Here is a 21,243-nt window from a genome sequence, read left to right as displayed (position 1 = left end):
AATCTTTAACATTTCACTATGTTGTAGCCCAGCATCACCCACCGCCCTCAGTCACCTCACTAACTACACTGGTCAAGCCACCCACGCCATGTTGTACCCCAGCATCACCCACCGCCCTCAGTCACCTCACTAACTACACTGGTCAAGCAGTTTCATCTTTTCACAAACCGTTGATGAAGTCGTGTGAGATACCCTGTGATCAGTGTATATTGTGCAGTACTTCAGCTGATTCCCCTGCCATTCACACAGGAGTTTATTGTAACGTTGATCAACTCTGCGTCTCATTTTTACGAACTCCTGTAGATTTGAGCACTTCCCTTTGCTTTAGAAAGCACACACACACACACACACACACACACACACACACACACACACACACACACACACACACACACACACACACACACACACACACACACACACACACACACACACACACCGAGCGGAATTAACTAACCCCAAAATTTATACGCGTGGTTTGCAATCTCTCCTATCTCTTTCACATTCAGTAATGGTGTTCGTTACGGTCACTATTAAATTTAAAATAATAGCTTTTGACTGGTCATATAAACCCCTATTTTGTAAAATAACTGACGACATATTCCATCCTGAAGTAATTTGCGTGGACTGATGGAACAGTTTGAAGTATCCGTTCAGCTATGGGGATGAATATGTGTGTGTGTGTGTGTGTGTGTGTGTGTGTGTGTGTGTGTGTGTGTGTGTGTGTGTGTGTGTGTGTGAATGAGAGAGAGAGAGAGAGAGAGAGATGGTGGTGGTGGAGAGAATGCCCAGGAGGCAGACCAGGGAGCTAAGAGCATTTTTCAGTCTTAGTTATATACTTGTATATATAAATGTATATACAGGGTGTAACGCGACTTATGACAAAAACTTACACCATTGATCTATCATGCAATTTTGAGTATATTTTGTTCTATAACATATACTCTCTGTGACCCCAGTTCAGTACCCAGCATTCGGCTGTTTGGGTGTAAAAGTTTGGTGGCTGCATAGCTGCCATTGTGTGAGAGCTTCGACGGGAGACGAGTATACCGTATATATATATATATATATATATATATATATATATATATATATATATATATATATATATATAGATAGATAGATAGATAAATATAAAGTTAAACGCCAAGAATATTGATCATTTTAATATTTTTTTCTTTTTTTTTGGAAATGCTACTTGGTTTTCCTGTTGTAAATTTATCGAAAAAATTTCAGGGCCGTTCTGAATATTTGCATTATCAGTTTTCAGACAGCTTATGTTTTCCAACATAAAATATTACCCATGGAACGGTGAGGCTTTAACAGTCGTAGGGCTGTGTGTGGCTGTGTTGTGTTGTGTGTTTAGGTTTATCCCTGTGGCACTAACAATAAAGCCAGGCTCCGGCAGTGTCCCAGTTCTATTGTTTAATCCTTCCCCTGTGTGACGCAGGTCCCTCGGTAGCAGTCACACTAATATGCCCTCCCTCCCACACCACCACTCTTGTCTGCCCTCCCTCCCACACCACCACTCTTGTCTGCCCTCCCTCCCACACCACCACTCTTGTCTGCCCTCCCTCCCACACCACCACTCTTGTCTGCCCTCCCTCCCACACCACCACTCTTGTCTGCCCTCCCTCCCACACCACCACTCTTGTCTGCCCTCCCTCCCACACCACCACTCTTGACTGCCCTCCCTCCCACACCACCACTCTTGTCTGCCCTCCCTCCCACACCACCACTCTTGTCTGCCCTCCCTCCCACACCACCACCCTTGTCTGCCCTCTCTCCCACACCACCACTCTTGTCTGCCCTCCCTCCCACACCACCACTCTTGTCTGCCCTCCCTCCCACACCACCACTCTTGTCTGCCCTCTCTCCCACACCACCACTCTTGTCTGCCCTCTCTGCCACACAGTTCGTCTCACTTTTATGTTTCACCCACATCCTCGCCTCTATAAGTGGTTGTGTGAATCGGTTTACCGCCGTTTTTTATGGACATGTAAAAAAAAAAAAAAAGCAGCATCCGTTTTCTTTTTTAATTAAATGCCAAAGGATTTTATGGTAAAAGGATTTTTTCTCTCTATTGGTTAGAAATTGGGGTAATATCTGTTCAAAAATGAACATCACCTCCATCCTCACTCCTAAATGATAGTGTTCTTTCCGTCTATTGTTGTATATCTCAGAATGTTGTGTCCAGGTTAAGTATGTACGTATTTATGTATATCTATTTATGAATGTATTTTTATATGTATGCGATAGAATTTAACCACATGTACAGTATGTTCAGTATCTCACAACTTTGTTTTGCAAATATCACTTACTTTTACTGCATTATCCTTGAGTTACTCTTCTTTTCGGGTTATGCTTCTCTTTTTTATGCTGGCTTTGCTTTCCTGTCCATACATTTCATACCTTTCAATTGGTTTTCATACCTTTGAACTCATTGCTCTATATTCGCCTACCATTCTGCCTCACCACCACCTTATCCTTTCTCTTCTGAGGCTGCCAGACCCCCGTTCCTCTCCGCCTTGGATACAACTTACCCTAAAAATCGTGATATTGCTGCCGGGTTGCCACTCAAAATTATGATTATAGTCATAACCTCGAGGCTGGTAGTGGTGATGGTGGTTGTGGTGGTGGCCCAGCATAAGTATACTCCTGCGACCACCTCATGTTGTCCTTGTTACTCTCTCCCTACTTCATACTACCAGAGTGGTGACAGTATTGAGTGGGTGGGTGGAAGGGGTGCTGTCAGCATGATACTGCCAGAGTGGTGACAGTAGTGAGTGGGTGGGTGGAAGGGGTGCTGTCAGCATGATACTGACAGAGTGGTGACAGTAGTGAGTGGGTGGGTGGAAGGGGTGCTGTCAGCATGGCACAATGCACCCGTCACAACTCTGACTCACAATTATTTGAGAAATAAGATGACTGTACAAAAAACTTTTTTATTAGAATACTGTCAGTTTAGTTTGGTTTGAAGTGTATGAGTGGGAAATAGAGGACTGTGTAGTTCTGTTTTGTTGAACAAAACTTACACATTTTGTCTATATTTATTTGTATTTCCAGCCATGGCATATTAGCTGAAAACAAAATACTAATGGATTGTTCACCAAAATATTTTTATTAAATCATAATTTGCTCTCTTAGTTGCCAAATAATTAGTATTAACAACAGACTGGCACATAACTTCCATAAGGTTGCTGCCAAATATTTCCCTGTTAAGTGACGTTGGTCAGTGGTTATCGCGTGCACCTCCTGTTCTGCAGTGTCCTGAGACTGAGTCGTGGCGGACATAAAAGTAGGTGCTGGTAGTATGTCCTTTCATATGTCAGAGTACCGAAGATATAACCGATATATACTACTGATGCGTACAAACACAGCCATTGCAAAAATTCCCCTATCACATACATTGTTCACATTACAGACACACAGTCCCGATTCGTACTTGGCCAACATATGGACGAGTTCATTATACCTGTCACTCTCCCATTGACAAGAAGGTCTGGTCCAGCAGATTCTCATACACACTGATACATATCCTGATGCACAGCTCTACAGTTATTCCTTTCGCTCTCACCTTCCTTGCCAGTCGTCCCAAACTCCCTCTCAGCCATTTGACTCCTTTAATCCTCATTCCTTTCCCCCTTTCCTCACTCTCGTTCCTTTCCTTCCCTTCCACCTACTTTACTTTCTTTTTCGCTAATTCACCCTTGTTCTTTTCCTCACCCTCTTGCCTTCCCTTGTTTTTCATCATTTTTTATTTCTTTCCTCTTCCCTTCCCACATTCTTTCTCCTCTCCCTCACCGTTTTTCCTTTCCTGCAACCAACCCACACCCCCACCTCGTACCTTCCCCAAGCAATACCGTGGCCTGGGTTGGCCAGCCCAGTGGGTGTTGTATAGAGGGCGATTTACCTCCCCTTCCCCCACCATTACCTGTAATTATTCTCTCTCTCTCTCTCTCTCTCTCTCTCTCTCTCTCTCTCTCTCTCTCTTTTTCTCCTCTGTCATATTGCTCCTGCCTTAAACCACTCTTGGACGTTTTCATTTCTCCACATTGATGTACAGCTGCTTCTAACATGGTCCTCTTTCTACTTTGTTTATCGTGTCCTTGCTGACGACAAATTATTTTACTCAGCTTAAGTGAGAAATCTGTTTTATTCAGCTTAGGTGAGGAATCTGTTTTGAAAGCGATTAATATTTTCTCTTTACCCCTTCACTCCCGGAGCGTAATTTGTACATTAATCTTCCTATGTTCTGACAACTCGTATTCTGCTGAAGTTTGAGCTGTCCAACTGAAGGGGTCAGGTAAAGCCTTCAGGAAGCCCTTCTCTGCCAAGGGGCACTAGTACGTTGTAGAAAGTCGTGTGGAAATAGCAAAACTAAAGTAATCAGATGTTTCATAAGTAAATTTGAGGTTAAATTTCTGGACAACTTTTGACATTTCCTCCTTCATATCTTCTCTCCTTGCTCACCTTTTCTCTGGCTTTCGTTAAGGCATCCGTTTCTCTTCCTTCCCACGTCTCGCCTTTTCTCTCCATTTTCTCTCTTTACGATTTCTCCCCGATGGCTGTCTCCATTCACCTGTGACGTCATTGTCCTGCCTCCTGCAGCACGCACTCCATAGTGTTCACTCTTTTGTTATCCCCTCCTCTCTTTCGTACAGTGCTTTCCTCCTCTTTCTTCCATGTTCCTCGTATATTACGCTCTTACCGCTTTAAAAAATTTATTCCCCCTCATCTCTCCCATTTTTATTGTACATGCATTCAATGTAAAGGATTAATCAGCCACAAAATTATGTATTCAAGCCAGACGTAAAACTTTAAGTGTTGTTGCCGCATTCAGTAGGTCTCTACATATTTTTTCCTGATAATTCTTCATCCTTTAATGTTTTAGTCACATAAGCTTAACGTATCTGTCTTATAAAACATTCAGTCATTTGTATTTTCTCAGCAAGAGATTACTTTCAGTGCTGGGTTCCTCTGCCTCAGTTCATGTATCAGAAAACCGTGGGTGTTGAGGAAGATAAGGCGTATGGCAGAGATAAAATGCACTGTAACACATGTACACTCAAACAAGTTATATTTTTACACAAATGCAGACAACTGACATAAGGAAACACATTCTCATACAGGTTGCGTACACACAGTATCTTCTCTTCCCATCATCAGTTGCTTTTTCCTCTTTGGCTCGGCATTTTTCTTAGTTATGTCTCTTTCCTCCCATCCCCACTCCATCTCCATCCTTGTCCTTCCTTTCTTTCCAAAACCATCTCTTCTTAGTATCACCTGAATAGGAACTCGAAAGTCAAGAGGTTTTTCTTGTTCATGTAAACCTGCCTCCTTTCAAACAGTTTTATTCTTAGCTTCACGTCTTCGTCTCCATCTCCCTCCTACTTAATCCTCCTCGATATCTCGTAAATGGACTGCAGATGAATGGACTTCAGAGGTAAACAAATGACTTTCTTGGGGGATCGTGTCATTAAAGTTTAACTTGTTGTTGATGATGTTAGTACAAGTCGTAATGAACTCATCTTTAACCCTCTCCCCTCCCCTGTCTTCTTCCCTCCATCTTTCCCTCCCGTGTTTGCAAGCGTGCAAGGTTTTCAGTTGTTTTCGTATCAGTAAACGTTTATCTTGCTGTTTCTTATTAGTAAATGCTTCTCTTCCTGTTGACCATAAGCCTTTGTCTGTGTCATTGTTATCCCTGTGCTGCACCTCAAGTGTTATCCCTGTGCTGCACCTCAAGTGTTATCCCTGTGCCCCACCTCAAGTGTTATCCCTGTGCTCCACCTCAAGTGTTATCCCTGTGCTGCACCTCAAGTGTTATCCCTGTGCCCCACCTTAAGTGTTATCCCTGTGCTGCACCTCAAGTGTTATCCCTGTGCCCCACCTCAAGTGTTATCCCTGTGCTGCACCTCAAGTGTTATCCCTGTGCTCCACCTCAAGTGTTATCCCTGTGGTCCATTTCAAGTGTTATCCCTGTGGTCCATTTCAAGTGTTATCCCTGTGCTCCATTTCAAGTGTTATCCCTGTGCTCCATTTCAAGTGTTATCCCTGTGCTCCACCTCAAGTGTTATCCCTGTGGTCCATTTCAAGTGTTATCCGTGTGCTCTACTTCAAGTGTTATCCCTGTGGTCCGCTTCAAGTGTTATCCATGTGCTCTACTTCAAGTGTTATCTCTGAGCTCCATCTCAAGTGTTGGCCCTGTGCTCTACTTCAAGTGTTATCTCTGTTCTCCATCTCAAGTGTTAGTCCTGTGCTCTACTTCAAGTGTTATCTCTGTGCTCCATCTCAAGTGTTAGTCCTGTGCTCTACTTCAAGTGTTATCTCTGTGCTCCATCTCAAGTGTTACTTCTGGTCGCCCCAGTTAGTTCACATGGCGTTTTTTCTGACACACGCGACACTAAATTTCTTTCTAGATCTTGCTTCCTCCTTGAGCCAGTAATTTTCTTATTCGTTCATTTAATATTTCACAAGTTTATCATACGTGGCCTTGTTAACGTCCGTCAGCCTGTCATGTGCTTTTTTTTCGTCCTCCTTTAGTGTTCCCATCCCTCGTTTCCCTCTTACTATGATGCATGTTGTGTGATCAGTCAGTCATCATTCCACAATTCATCCAATTAGTAGTTTTCACAGTCGTTAAACTGTTCCATCTGACCGTGAAATTTTGCATATTGCTAACGTATTAACTACTACTCATCCACTTTTTGTTTCTTTCCTTGCATTAAGGATGATGTAGGATCAGTATTGATAAACGTGTATCAGTTAAACTTTGTGTTTTTCTCCTTTGCAGGTAAGAACTGAGTAGATACGAGAGAGGCCTTCACTCTTGACAAATGTGAGTATCATATTATTAATGTAACATGGCAGTGCAATCTCTTCTGGTCATTGACGAGCTTGTTGGTAATTAACACCCTACAAGAGCGTATGATTATTCCAACTTTGATGCTTTTTGTATTAGTTCATAATTTTGTTCCTGAGTGTTCTCCCAGGACAGAGGTTAAGGTGTGTTTAAGTGGAGTTTGTGTTATATAAGAGTTCTGGGTGACAGGAGCAATTACTGAGCAATACCGTATTTCCCCAGCGCCAAATCTACATCATTTCCCCTCCTCCTCATCTCCCAGGTACCCACTTTCCCACTCGTCTCTCCTCACTCCCTCACCTCATTCACTTTCCCCATTTTTTTCTGTTGTCCCTACTATATCTCCTCCGTCCTTATTTCTTCCACCTTTATGAAGTCTGCAACTCCAAGGCCGTCGCTTTTAATTTCCATTAATCTCTTTATAAATCGTACCCTCATCTTTTAAAACAACTTTCCTGGTTAATTGTCATTGGATATATCTTATTTCTTCTCATTCATTTCAAATATTTCTAACCTACCCCACAATTTCCTGTTTCCCCTTCTCCACACTGCCTGCCCTGCCCTCACTCTCCCATTTTCCCTCCCTGCCAACTTCCACACCTAATGACCCATTCCATCACCACTCTTCCGCGTCATGCATTTTGCATTTCTTTCATATTCTCGTAAACAAAGTCGTCAAATGGCATTCCATAATCATTACCCCATCTCACTTTATTTCATTTATTTCTAAAACAAATGACAACTTAGGAATCATACCAAATAATATAAAATATAGAATGAATTTGTAAAAACTCATAATGACGAATATCGTTATCTGTCCCGACTAAGTAAATGAGCAGAGTTTTGTGCAGCGACAGTGAATGTGGGAGATGACGAATGGGTCTGGTTGCGGTACGGCCTCGGTAGTCCACAGCACTCCACTGGCAGTATCACTGTGCTGCCAGTGATGCTCGGTCTACGAGTACATAAGTGTTCCCGTGTGACAGGTTTTTTGAAAGCTTAGACTCAAGTCGGGGCGAGCGCTCTTGCTGGACTCTACTCTTCCTCGTTGTTTAAAGTTTAAGTCTTTTATACCTTCTTTAAGCACATGTATAACAATAGTGTTACGTAAGTTTCCACTTCTTGAATATGCATTACCAACACTTTTCTCAAAGCAATACTTCATATACATTTTTTCCGAGATTTTACCTAGTTACTAATCTTCTTTCTCTTTTCCCTCTTATAGGTCAGGTTTTCCTAGGAAAGGGAAATATCCCACGGCTTAGCAACACTAGTCTCCCATTCCCATACTGTCTCCCTCCCCTTACTTAGACGCTTGAAAATCCTCATCCTCTCTTCATATACTCCTCCCTTGTTCATTTCTCTCCCACAACCATTAGTGCTCCTTGTCACTGCGGTTGGTGGCAGCTGTCTTACATGATCGTCTCTTGCCCTTTGCCCCCTCACCTGTCGTTTTCCTCTCCAGCTTACCTTGCCAATAATTACCTTACACGTCCTATCACCCCTGGGTCTTTTACCTCACCACCACTCCAAACACCGTCGCCTTCCCTCAATCCTCCCCCCATCTCTCTCTCTCTCTCTCTCTCTCTCTCTCTCTCTCTCTCTCTCTCTCTCACACACACACACACACACACACACACACACACACACACACACACACACACACACACACAGTTTGTTCCCTTCACAGTTGCTTACATCTTTTCATTCCTTCACTTAATTACCTCATGCTCATTATTCTTTCTTCCATTCTCTTCTCTCCATCATAGTACAAGTTCTCTGCGTTTACTACTTTGCCTCGCTCTTCTGCTTTCAGACCTCCCATCCTCTCTCTGCTTTTTTCCGACAGCTCCTGGATGGCTGCTAGCAGTCTTCTTCGCCTACTGTCACACTGCTTCCTGCAGTTCCCACCTCTTCTCTTTCCCTCTTCACTCACTCAGGTCTCCTCTTCACGCCATTTGCTGCCATGTGCTAGTCACTCACACTCTCGACTCACACCGCCCTTGCATTTGCATCTTACCACCAGTCTATCTTCAGAATTTAAAATCATACGTATGCATATAAAGTTCTTTTTTGAGCATATTTTGCCTTGCCGTCATCTGCTCTTATTCTTCTTTTCTATTGTTCCTTCCCCTTCGTCCTTTTTCATTGTTCATTTTTTTACACATTCTGCCTCTTTCTTCATAATAAAGATTTCTCGCTTGTATCATCTTCATTCCAGACCCAAGACTTAGAAATTATTAATCCTCTGGATTATGCTTCCATTTTTCTTTATTGCTGCTTCTTTTTCAACTGAATCATAAGGCAGTGTTGGCGGCGCAGGAGTGGTAAGGGAAACGACCTCACTCCTGTTGCTAGTGTCAACAGGGACATAAATACGGAAGTAACAGTATGGGTGTACAGGGATATATCTGAACACGCTATAGAAACAGGACTGGTTGATGAATTGGGTTATTATATCTTCAATGAACTATGGCTAAAAACAGTGAATGTGGATTGTATTAATCCTTATGAATTCTGGAGAGCTTTTCACTAGCAAGAGCTGCCTTTTTTTTTTCTCGATCTGCTTGGATGGTGTTTTGTAAGCCGCTCTTGGTAGGATCGTCTCATGTTATAAACATGAAACAGAGTCTGGAAACTGTCTTAGTTTAAAGGGAACACTCCAGTCAGGTAAAGACAGACCCTGTATAGCTGGTTGTGTTAATGTCTGATTTGTGTAGTTTATGATGGTCAGTTCTGGTGTACAGTACCTCATTACTTATGTCACTTCATTCACCACCATCATTCGCATTATCTTTTTTTTTTTTTTTTTTTTAATACCGTATACTATTTTATCGATCCCCTTTGTTTAATCTCCTCTTCACCGTTGTTTTTGCAGTCTTTCAAGTCTTTAGCATTATCATAATTCACCCTAGAAGGAAAAATGGTAAAGCGGTGAAGTTTTCTCCGAAGTTAATTTCATTACGCGCACAAGGAACCAGGGGAGGTGGTCTGGAGGGCCGGACTGTTATTTTTACCCTTCCACTAATGTACTTCTTGTCTCCCCCTCCTCCTTTTTATCTTTCCAGTTCAGCTCAATCTCTTCCTGTGCCTCTTCCTAGGTCTTCGTCCCCCTGTACTTTCGCTCCACAAAGGAAATAATCCCCGTGTGTTTCTGGTCTGCGGGTCACTGAGAGGGCCGGGACAGCAGGGTGACAGGGTTGAGCTGGGTTTAGTGGACAGAGGCCCCCGGATGGGGTTCCTACTTCATTCTGCCTTCACTTTGATTTCCACTCCCTGAAAATACTCTTCATATCTCCCTTTCTAGCATTACTTTTATGTATTGCACGTTTCTCTCCCCACTTTCCACTCCTTTCCACCTCTCTCTCTCTCTCTCTCTCTCTCTCTCTCTCTCTCTCTCTCTCTCTCTCTCTCTCTCTCTCTCTCTCTCTCTCTCTCTCTCTCACACACACACACACACACACACACACACACACACACACACACACACACACAGTTATTTATACTCCCAAGTTCACTCCCTCTTCGGTCGTTTTTTTCTCGTCTTTCCCCCCTGACCCTTAATTCCCTCTCCCTCCCCTTCCTTTCCACTCTTTCACCCTCCCCTGCTTCTCACCTCCAATCCACCCCCCCACTGGGCCTCCTTCCCCACCACTTATCATCATATGCTGCTCCCAGGCCTCACACTGCCTGTCGCTTCTTCGGCTCACCATCATCCTTCAGACAGGCTTATTTTCCTTCTCCCCCATTTTTTACGCCCGCCTGATCTCCCTCTTTTCACCTTTCGGTTGTGGTTTACGCGCATTCCTTCGTGATTTACTGTCGTCATGTTATACTCTAATTAGATAATGATATTGATAACCTACTCCAACAAGTGGCCTCACAAGGACCAACAACACTCACGTTGTCAGGCTTACATTTTACTCCTTTTGTTCTCCCTTTTGACACTCACTTTCATTTTTGACATTCTCCTTTCCCTTCTCTAAATTTCGTATTTGCATGACTTCCTTCCCTCCGCCAACGAGTTGAAGGAGGTTATGTCTTCGCCTATTTTTGTCTGTCTGTTTGTTTGTTTGTCCACACGATATCTCAAAAAATTCATCATGAATTTCAATGAAAATTTGTGGAAGAGTGGGCCATGGGCCAAGAAAGAATTGATTACATTTGGGTGAGGATCCGGATTCGGATCCTGCAGTGGCATTGGTGGAGGTATGCGCTTTCTGAGTGCTTTCTAGTTTAAAAATATTTTCATATTAAGCCGTCATTACCACAACATGGCAGTGGAAGGGTAAAGTAGTTAAGGCTTATAGGTTAACCTGATAATGATGATGTTAGGATAGGGTGCACTAAGGGGGCACGAGAGAAGAATGGCGTTGTGTCGATTGCTGGTGTGGTGTAGTGGTGGTGGTGGTGGTGGCACAGTGCTTGTTTTGTAGTGCAGTGGTGGTATACAGACTGTTTAGTGGTGTGGTGTGGTTGTGCTGCGGGGGATTATGTTAGTTTAGAACATAATGAACTGGTTCAGAAGAGGTTGGTGGAATAATCTTTTTTCTGGCGGAGATGGTGTGGTGCGTGTGGTCTGGTGTAGTGATGGAGACAGGCAGAGGACGAAGTGGGAAACGGGAGAAAAGGGGGATGAGAGCAGGTGGAAGAAAGGTAATGATACTGTGAAGTAGGAAAGAAAAGGGAGGCTGGTGGGGCAGGAGGGAGGTCCTGTGAGGAGGAAGGTGGAAATGACAAGCAGTTTTGTATTTCTGAGCTGTGTTGGACCGCGAGGAAAGATAATATAAAATGTTTTGTTTGGGATATGCAGCGAAAGAATATGGAATGACCTTAACCGTAAAATATGAGAGAAAATGGTGTTCTGTATTGCATTTAAGGTACCATTAATTATTTTGAACGAAACGCATGACTAGAAAGGACATAGGGAGGTGTTACAAATGTATGGTGTGGCAGGAATACTACTGCAACTCTCTGTGAAAAGGCCCACCTCTCTTCATTAAATATTACTCCCTGGAAGCTTTCTTTTGTATTGTGGTGTTCAGGTGAATGTATTGTGCATGTATGCCAAAGTATATACCTGGATTCCCTTTGTCGAGGCCAACCTTTACATTGTTCGGGACATACTGTAGATATATAGATAAACAAATAGGTAGACTTTCTCTCAATGTAATGATGGCGCTTTGTGTTGAAAGTTAGACCTTTATCGACTGACAGGTATGGATACGCCAGATGATGTTCCTTTTATTTTACCGTGTTCTTTCCTTCTCCTCACCTCACAAGCTACCACCGGGAATTAATTTTGTTCTTTACTCCTCTCTCTCTCTCTCTCTCTCTCTCTCTCTCTCTCTCTCTCTCTCTCTCTCTCTCTCTCTCTCTCTCTCAGCATCTGTCTTGCACAGGTATTGGTAAGCTTGCTCATCCTCTTGACCCGTAGTGTGTATTTTTTCAGCAAAGGTAAACTGTGGGTAATGACAGAACAGCCCTCAGACCTTGGCAGTCGGTACAGCTGTTAGGCCCAGACTCAGTGTCACTCTTGTCGCTCACCCACACACTCCCTTTCTTTAATGCTTGGCTGGTTCTGTGGTTCTCGTTTGATATCAGATTTTCGGAAATTCTGATTGTATACCGATACTTTTTTAAATTATTCCTTTTGAAGCCAAGAAGTTTGATTAAAAATAGACCTTCTCGTTCAGTTGAAAGTTTGCGTCCCCGTTTGTCAGTTCCTATTTCGTGAAGTTAATATGGTGAGTCAAAAGAGCCGCCAACACGATCTGTCACAACACTAATTTTATCCCGTGTTTTTACAAATGTTGTCAGATGGTACAGCCACACAGGCAGGCATCTCCACCACCTTACATTTCGTGTGGTGTTATATGCGGTGTGGATGTCAGTGTTGAGGAGGTAATGTGAAGCCACACCATTGCCTGACCGGCATGGATTAGTGTTATATCCGGTGTGGATGTCAGTGTTGAGGAGGTAATGTGAAGCCACATCATTGCCTGACCGGCATGGATTAGTGTTATATCCGGTGTGGATGTCAGTGTTGAGGAGGTAATGTGAAGCCACACCATTGCCTGACCGGCATGGATTAGTGTTTTATGCGGTGTGGATGTCAGTGCTGAGGAGGTAATGTGAAGCCACACCACTGCCTGACCGGGATGGATTGAAGCGTCCTAAATGAACTGGATATAGTTCAATTGCACATTACCTAACTGGACGTAACTGGCCCTAAATGAGCCTAAAATAGCACGAATGATCCAAAATTACCTCGATGGGATATTATGGTGCAGCTGCGCAGTGCTGTGTTATTACTTGACATTCCATGGCAGTTTTTCTTCTCTAGTGATGTCAGTTCTACCCAGTCCCACATTAGCGATTTAATACTAGCTAGCATGGATTTATTTATACCAAGTCAACAGTTCACTAAAAGATCGAACTCTCCAAAATGGTTTGATAGCAACTGTGCCAGAGCAACAGCCCAAAAGTCATCAGCATATAACTATTACTTGAAATCAAAAACATCTGAATCACTCTGTCAATTTAAAATTGCTAGAAACCATGCAAAAGCCGTAATAAATCTTGCTAAATCAAACTTTCTTCAAAACCAAGCATCAAAATTACTTAACAGCTCTAATGCCAATAGAATATTCTGGTCAACTCTCATTTCTTTCAATAATAACTTTAACAAGTCATCATCCATTCCCCCACTAAAATCTCCAGATGGCTACATTACAAATGACCTGCGTGGGAAAGCAGATATCTTTGCCAGTGCATTTGCCAGAAATTCTACCTTAGAGGAAGCCAGCCAGATTGTCCCAGCACTAGAACTTACTCTCCCGACATTGTTCCACTTAAAATACAGACAAGGTACGTGAAATCCAGCCTAGACAATTTACCTACCAACAAAGCTTCAGGCCCAGATGGAATTCCGCCAACTTTTTTGAAAAAGTTTTCCCCAGAACTTGCCTCTGTTCTTGCAAAATTATTCAGACTATTCATTCTCTGATTCATGGAAAGAAGCCAATATCCACTCAATTCCAAAGAAAGGAAGTTCCTCTGACCCCTCTGATTAAAGACCAATAACTGTCACATCTTCTCTTGGTAAGGTTTTTGAAACTGTAATTAATAAGCACATAGTTAAACATCTTGAATTCTACACCTTAATTAGTGGTAGACAATATGGTTTTCGCCAAGAAAGATCCACCATTGACATACTCAATCTCCTGACTCATACCATCCATCAATCAGTTGACCTACATGGTGAAACTCATGCAGAAGCCCTGGATATTTCTAAAGCTTTCGACAGAGTGTGGCACCGTTCCCTGTTGTCCAAACTCCCTTGCTATGGACTTAACTCTTTTGTTCCTTTGATTTCCTCATATCTCAGCAATAGAAAAATAAGGGTAAAAGTAGATGATGTATATTCCACTTTCCACTCAGTTAACGCCGGCGTGCTGGAGGGATCGGTTCTGGCACCAAGCCTGTTCCTGGTTCTTATTAATGATCTCTTATCTGTCACCCACAATCCCATCCATTCATATGCAGATGACTCAACACTTCATAGTTCATTCACACTCAGACCTCCATTTACAATGTCCGATATCTCTAACTCTCAACTCAGTACAGCCATCTCTTTAAATCAAGACTTATCCACGATCAGTGAATGGGGACAAAATAACCTTGTTTCATTTAATGCTAGTAAAACTAAATATATTCAATTTACTAACAGGTATTGCCAGAATCGTATATTACCTTCAGTGTTACAAATATTCCCATTCCAAAAGTATTGAAATTCTCGGCTTCTCGCTTAATAATGCCCTCAGCTGGACCTCTCATGTTATATCACTTGCTAAAAGCTCCTCAAAGAAACTTGGATTATTGTACAGAGTCCGTAACTTCTTCATTGACGAGCAGTTAGTTATAATTTATAAGAGTCATGTGCGCTCTCAGCCTGAATACTGCTCACCCTTGTGCAGTGGATGTGGAGAGGTTGCATTAAAACAAGTGGACAAAATTCAGAACAAAGCTGTTAGAATTATTAATAACCCTGCTGTTACTAATACACTACCTCCCCTACAAGTAAGAAGGAATGCTGCCTTCCTTGTGTTATTTAACAGATATTTCTATAGCAAATGCTCAGACGAAGTTGCGTCCATGGTGCCACCTCTCCATGCCTTCCCTCGTGCTACACGGGCAGCTGGCAGCGCTTATGACTGGAATGTCACTCAGCCATATTGCCGAACTTCTGCCTATCAGAATTCTTTCATTCCGCGAACTGCATTTCTCTGGAACTCGCTTTCCCAGAGTTGGTTCCCTCCAAACTTCAACCTACTGCTGTTCAAGTCTAACTGTTCCAGATATTTTATGAACAGAGGACACCAGTAATCTGGTGCATTGATTTTTTTTTTATTCATTTGTTTTTCCTTCCTCTGTTCTGTCATAAAAAAAAAAAAAAAAACTCAGCTCCCGATGGATTTCGTTAAATCAGCCACCATTATAAAAGGCTGTGATTGGTGATGCTACGCTTGCAATGTGTGTGTGTGTTTGTGTGTGTGTGTTGTTACATAGCCTATGATTTCATCATCCATTGTGTAATTCTAACGCACAGTATGCTGCATGTTTGATCACGAGCGTGTTCTGCCTCAGTCCCCCCCTTCTACCGTTATAGTAGAGTAAGTCGTTCTCTCTGTTATTCACAGTGGGATTTTCAGCTCTTTGTTCCCATGGCTTCATTTGCGCGTCCTTCTTACAAGTTGTATCAAGCTCTCCTGGCCCCTATACAATGAGCTCAGTCTCTGCATCATTGCCACTTAGATCTGCTCCTCATTTTGTTCACATCTCTGTCCTCCCCTGTACAGTTATTATTATTGTGAGTTTCTCAGGAAGTCTCCAACCATCTAGCAGCTGTGTGTAATTTGAGTATAACTGTTGTATTTTTTCTTGTACTGTGTAGCATAAGGTTAATTCTTAGGCCTAGTGAGGTTTTTTGATTAATGTTGGGTTTTATGTCAATCATTTTTGATAATAATTTGTATCTGTAATAATTTATCTGGCATTCACTGAGTATTATCTGGTATCTCATTTTATCAGGGCTGACTTAGATAAATTTACTCTTGCTAATTTCGTGTTAATAGAGGCTATTGCAGTTAACCATATATTTAACCTGTTTTTGTCATTACATTATCCTTATGAGTTCTGAATGTTTTGTTGTTAGTTTGAGCATTAAACTTTAACTTGTAATTTTACCTAACTCTTTTGTTTTGAACCTGGAACTTTACGGGACAGTAGTGACTCTTCGTATTCTCACTTAAAGTGTACGTTATCTTTCTCTGTTCCGTAACATAAATTTGGCGACCTCGCCAGGATATTCAGGATATTATCATAAGGATATTGCTTGATATTTTGTGATTGTTACTTATTCATGATGTCTACTCTTACTACGCTTGATGAAGCCAAAGATTTTTTGTCAAATGTGAAAACAGTGTGTGATATAGAAAACAGAACAAAGAATGAACTTAAGCTTGTTGCTCAACAATTGGGAATTGCTGTTCGCTCTCATCATTCTAAAGATCAAATTGTTGGCATGATTAATAAAAGCTTGTTTAATGTAACTCCTCCAAATGAGCAAACGCAGATTGAATTAGCTAAGTTACAGCTAGCCCTGCAGGAGGCTCGTGTTAAGGAGGCTGAATTTCAATCAAGTGCTAAGGAGGCTGAATTTCAGGCCCGTGCTAAAGAGGCTGAGGCACAAGTTGAAATTGCTAGAATTCAGGCAGACCATGAGTATCGCATGAAACAAGGTGGAACTGGATCATCTAGCTGTGATGATTTTGATGTGGCTAAAAATGTTAAACTTGTCCCTCCTTTTAATGAATCTGATTTAACTAAGTATTTTCAGTTGTTTGAGAGGGTAGCTACAGGTTTTAGTTGGCCTAAGGAGTATTGGCCAGTACTCCTTCAAACTGTTCTCACCGGTAAAGCTCAAGTAACTTATGCATCTTTACCTCAGGATCAGTCTGATAATTATGATGTAGTTAAGAGCTTGATTCTTAAGGCCTATGAGCTTGTTCCTGAAGCCTATAGAGTAAAATTTAGGACAACTTACAAGCAAGATAGGCAATCCCATGTTGAGTATGCAAAAATCAAAGAAGATCTGTTAGAGCAGTGGTTAAATTCTAAGAATGTGGATTCTGATTTTGACAAATTTAAGCAGATGATTTTGCTGGAGGACTTCAAAAGGTGTATTTATAAAGATGTAAGCCTATATCTTGATGAGAAAAGAATAGATAATTTGTCTGATGCTGCAGTTTTAGCTGATGAGTATGTTCTCACTCACAAGAGATATTCTAGAGAAAAAGGGAAAGCTGAGAGTAAGTACGTTGCCTCTACTCAGAGTACAGGTAACAGGGAAGAGAATAAGGATGACGTTTCTCAGGAAGTAAATACCAGCTTCACCTCTAGATTTCAGAAAAGTAAATGTACTTATTGAAGTAAGCTTGGTCATACTACGGAGAAATGTTTCAGGAGACAGCATGATGTGAACAAAAAGGAGTCTTTAAATATTCAGTCAATTGGTCTAGTGTCCACTCTTGAGAGTTCCCAGAATTCTTTAACTGAGTTAACTGAACCTGCTTTGAGGGGTAACTTAAATTCTCATGATGGAGCTCCTCTTTTGAGCAGTAACGTGGGTGACACTCTCAAGAGTTCATGTGCTAATTTCCTGTCTGATGGTTTTGTCAGTCCTCTGGACAGTAATGACAGGAAATCAGTTAAAATATATCGTGATACAGGTGCTTGCCAATCCCTTATCCTGACCAGTGTTCTAGGCTCTAATGTTAATTCCTCTGATGAAACTGTAATCTTACAAGGTGTAGGGAATAATTACTTCTCTGTCCCTCTGTGCAGAGTGAATTTAGAGTCTGGTTTTGTTAATGGTTCCGTTATGGTTGGGTTGGTTGAGACACTCCCAATGTCAGGTGTAACTTTCTTACTTGGAAATGATATTGGTGGAAGTCAAGTGTGTCCAGCTCCTCAGTTGTCTAGTGAGCCAGTGGCTGTGTCCCAGGATTGTGATGTCCCTGATGTGTTCCCTGCATGTGCTGTCACTAGGGCTAAGTCTAAAGTTACTGGTGATTTAGAGGATAATGATGATGATGATGTTATCCTAGCTGACACTTTTCTTGCTAATTTGGACCACTCACCAGATGAGGCAGTACCCCGTAGTGTTGATAATTTGTCTCGTCAAGAGTTGGTTGAGTTGCAGGTTGCTGACCCTGAGTTGAAAGGTCTAGCTAACTCTGCTTACAGTGAAGAAGAGTCAGCCGGTGCTTCTACTTGTTATTATGTAAAGTCAGGAGTACTTATGAGGAAGTGGAGACCCCCAACAGCATCAGCCGACTGTGAATGGGAAGTTGTACATCAAGTTGTCATCCCTCGTGTTTGTAGGCAGGATATCATTAGAGTGGCTCATGATTCCAGTTTGGCAGGACACCTTGGAGTGAGGAAGACTGTGGCACGCATTTTGAAACACTTCTGCTGGCCAGGTATCTTCAGGGATGTTTCCTGGTATTGTAAGTCTTGTCACGCCTGTCAAGTTGTGGGGAAGTGTAATCAGACCGAAAAGGTTGCACCTCTAGTTCCCATTCCTCCTTTTGAGGCGCCTTTCACCCGTGTGTTGGTGGATATTGTGGGCCCTCTTCCTAAGACTTCTTCAGGATTTTCTTATGTGTTGACCCTGATTGATATGGCTACTCGTTATCCTGAAGCTATTCCACTTAGAAATATCTCAGCAAAGAACGTGGTTAAGGAAATGCTAGGGTTCTTCACAAAGTTTGGTCTGCCCAAGGAGGTCCAGTCAGACCGGGGAAGTAATTTCATGTCAAACGTTTTCAAGCAGTCTCTGAAAGAGTTGGGCATCACGCAGATCACGTCTTCAGCTTACCATCCCCAGACCCAAGGAGCGTTGGAGAGATATCATCAAACACTCAAATCGATGCTCAAGAAATACTGTTTGGAACATCAGAAAGACTGGGATAAAGGTCTTCCATTCGTTGTGTTTGCCGCAAGAGAATCTCCAAATGAATCACTGGGCTTCTCACCTTTTGAACTACTGTTCGGCCATGAAGTAAGAGGACCCCTTAAGCTACTCAAGGAATGCTGGCTGTCGGAGGAAGATGACGTCAACCTGCTGGAGTATGTGATGAAGTTCAAAGAACGGCTGTCCACTGCTTTACAACTGGCGAGAGAGAATTTAGGAGCTGCTCAGGAGAAGATGAAGACTTGGTATGATAAGAAGTCCAGGTTACGCCACTTTCAGCCAGGAGATCAGGTTTTGATTCTGCTACCAGTTCATGGGCAACCTCTTCAAGCCAAGTTTAGTGGCCCTTATTTCGTGGAGAAGAAACTCAGTGATGTCAACTATGTCATCGCCACACCAGATCGTAGAAAGAGCAAGCAACTATGTCACATCAACATGCTAAAGTTATATCACAGGCGGGACGAAAATAATCCAGTCTGCACTGTAGCTGTTCCACCCGAGTCTACAAGTGAAGTTCTCCCATGCAGCATGAGCCTGAGTGATAGTTTGGGGAAGAATCCTGATATCATGAATGATCTCCAGACTAAGCTTTCTCATCTACCTCCCAAGGAAAGGCAGGAGTTTTCGGCATTACTGCAGGAGTACCCGCAAGTGTTCCGTGCTACTCCAGGAAGAACCACTGTGTTGATGCATGATGTCGATGTTGGAGACGCAAAGCCAATTAAATTGCCTCCTTACCGTGTGAACCCAGTGAAAGTTCCTCACATCCAGAAGGAGCTTGGCTACCTGTTGGACTACAAGATGATTGAGCCCTGTCAGAGCGAGTGGAGTTCTCCTGTCACTCTAGTCCCTAAGCCAGGTGGGTAACAGAGGCTTTGCATTGACTACAGACGTGTTAATCAGATAACCAAAACAGACACTTACCCTCTCCCTCGCGTGGAAGATTGCATAGACAAGATCGGAAAGGCTAGGTACATAAGTAAGTTTGATTTGTTAAAGGAATACTGGCAAGTACCTATGACTGAACGTGCTAGGGAGATCTCATGTTTTGTAACACTAGGAAAGGCTTTTGCATGTTCTGTAATGCCGTATGGTATGAAGAATGCACCTGCCACATTTCAGAAGCTCATGAACGTTGTAACAGAGGGTTTGGCAGGGTGTGTTGTTTATATTGATGATGTATTAATCTTCAGTGACAACTGGAAAGATCATCTATGCCATGTCAGTAAATTTCTTGAGCGTTTAGTTCAGGCTAATCTTGTAGCTAATTTATCGAAGTGTGAGTTTGGTCAAGCTAAAGTTCAGTACCTTGGGTATGTAATTGGTGATGGACATGTTGCACCACCAGGAGCTAAGGTTCAGGTTATAAGTGATCTTCCCAGTCCTAAAATTAGGAAAGAGCTACAAAGATTTTTGGGAATGGTAGGTTATTACAGGAGATTTGTTCTTAACTTTTCTATGCTTGTATCACTACTTACAGACCTACTGAAAAAGGGAGTTAAATTTGTCTGGACTGATAACTGTGAATCCTCTTTCAACAAACTTAAAGCTATTCTATTAAGTCAGCCAGTGCTCGCTACTCCAAATTTTGCTAAGCCTTTTAAGATGGCTGTTGATGCAAGTGATACAGGAGCTGGGGCTGTTTTGCTGCAAGAGGATGATCAGGGTATTGAACATCCTGTATCTTATTACAGTAAGAAGTTCACTCCACCTCAAAAGAACTACTCAACTATTGAGAAAGAGCTTTTGGCCTTGATTTTGGGTTTACAGCATTTTTCATTTTATTTGTGTTCTGGTTTTGACCCCATAGTCATTTATACCGATCATAACCCACTGAAATTCCTTAGTAAGTTTAAAGATAAAAATCAGAGATTGACAAGATGGAGTCTACTTCTTCAGGAGTATTCATTAGACATACAACATGTCAAGGGGAAAGAAAATGTTATTGCAGATTGCTTATCTAGACTTTAGACAGATTGTTTTAGAGTAATAAGAAATTTCCTTTGTAAATTTCTTTTTCTTTGTGGGGAGGTGTTACATAGCCCATGATTTCATCATCCATTGTGTAATTCTAACGCACAGTATGCTGCATGTTTGATCACGAGCGTGTTCTACCTCAGTCCCCCCCCTTCTACCGTTATAGTAGAGCAAGTCGTTCTCTCTGTTATTCACAGCGGGATTTTCAGCTCTTTGTCCCCATGGCTTCATTTGCGCGTCCTTCTTACAAGTTGTATCAAGCTCTCCTGGCCCCTATACAATGAGCTCAGTCTCTGCATCATTGCCCCTTAGATCTGCTCCTCATTTTGTTCACATATTTGTCCTCCCTGTACAGTTATTATTA

Source organism: Coenobita brevimanus, chromosome 73 (genome assembly GCF_032717465.1).
Source record: "Coenobita brevimanus isolate Jiangsu-jjx chromosome 73, ASM3271746v2, whole genome shotgun sequence".
In the NCBI taxonomy this organism is placed as follows: Eukaryota; Metazoa; Arthropoda; class Malacostraca; order Decapoda; family Coenobitidae; genus Coenobita; species Coenobita brevimanus.
This window is presented reverse-complemented; position numbering follows the sequence as displayed.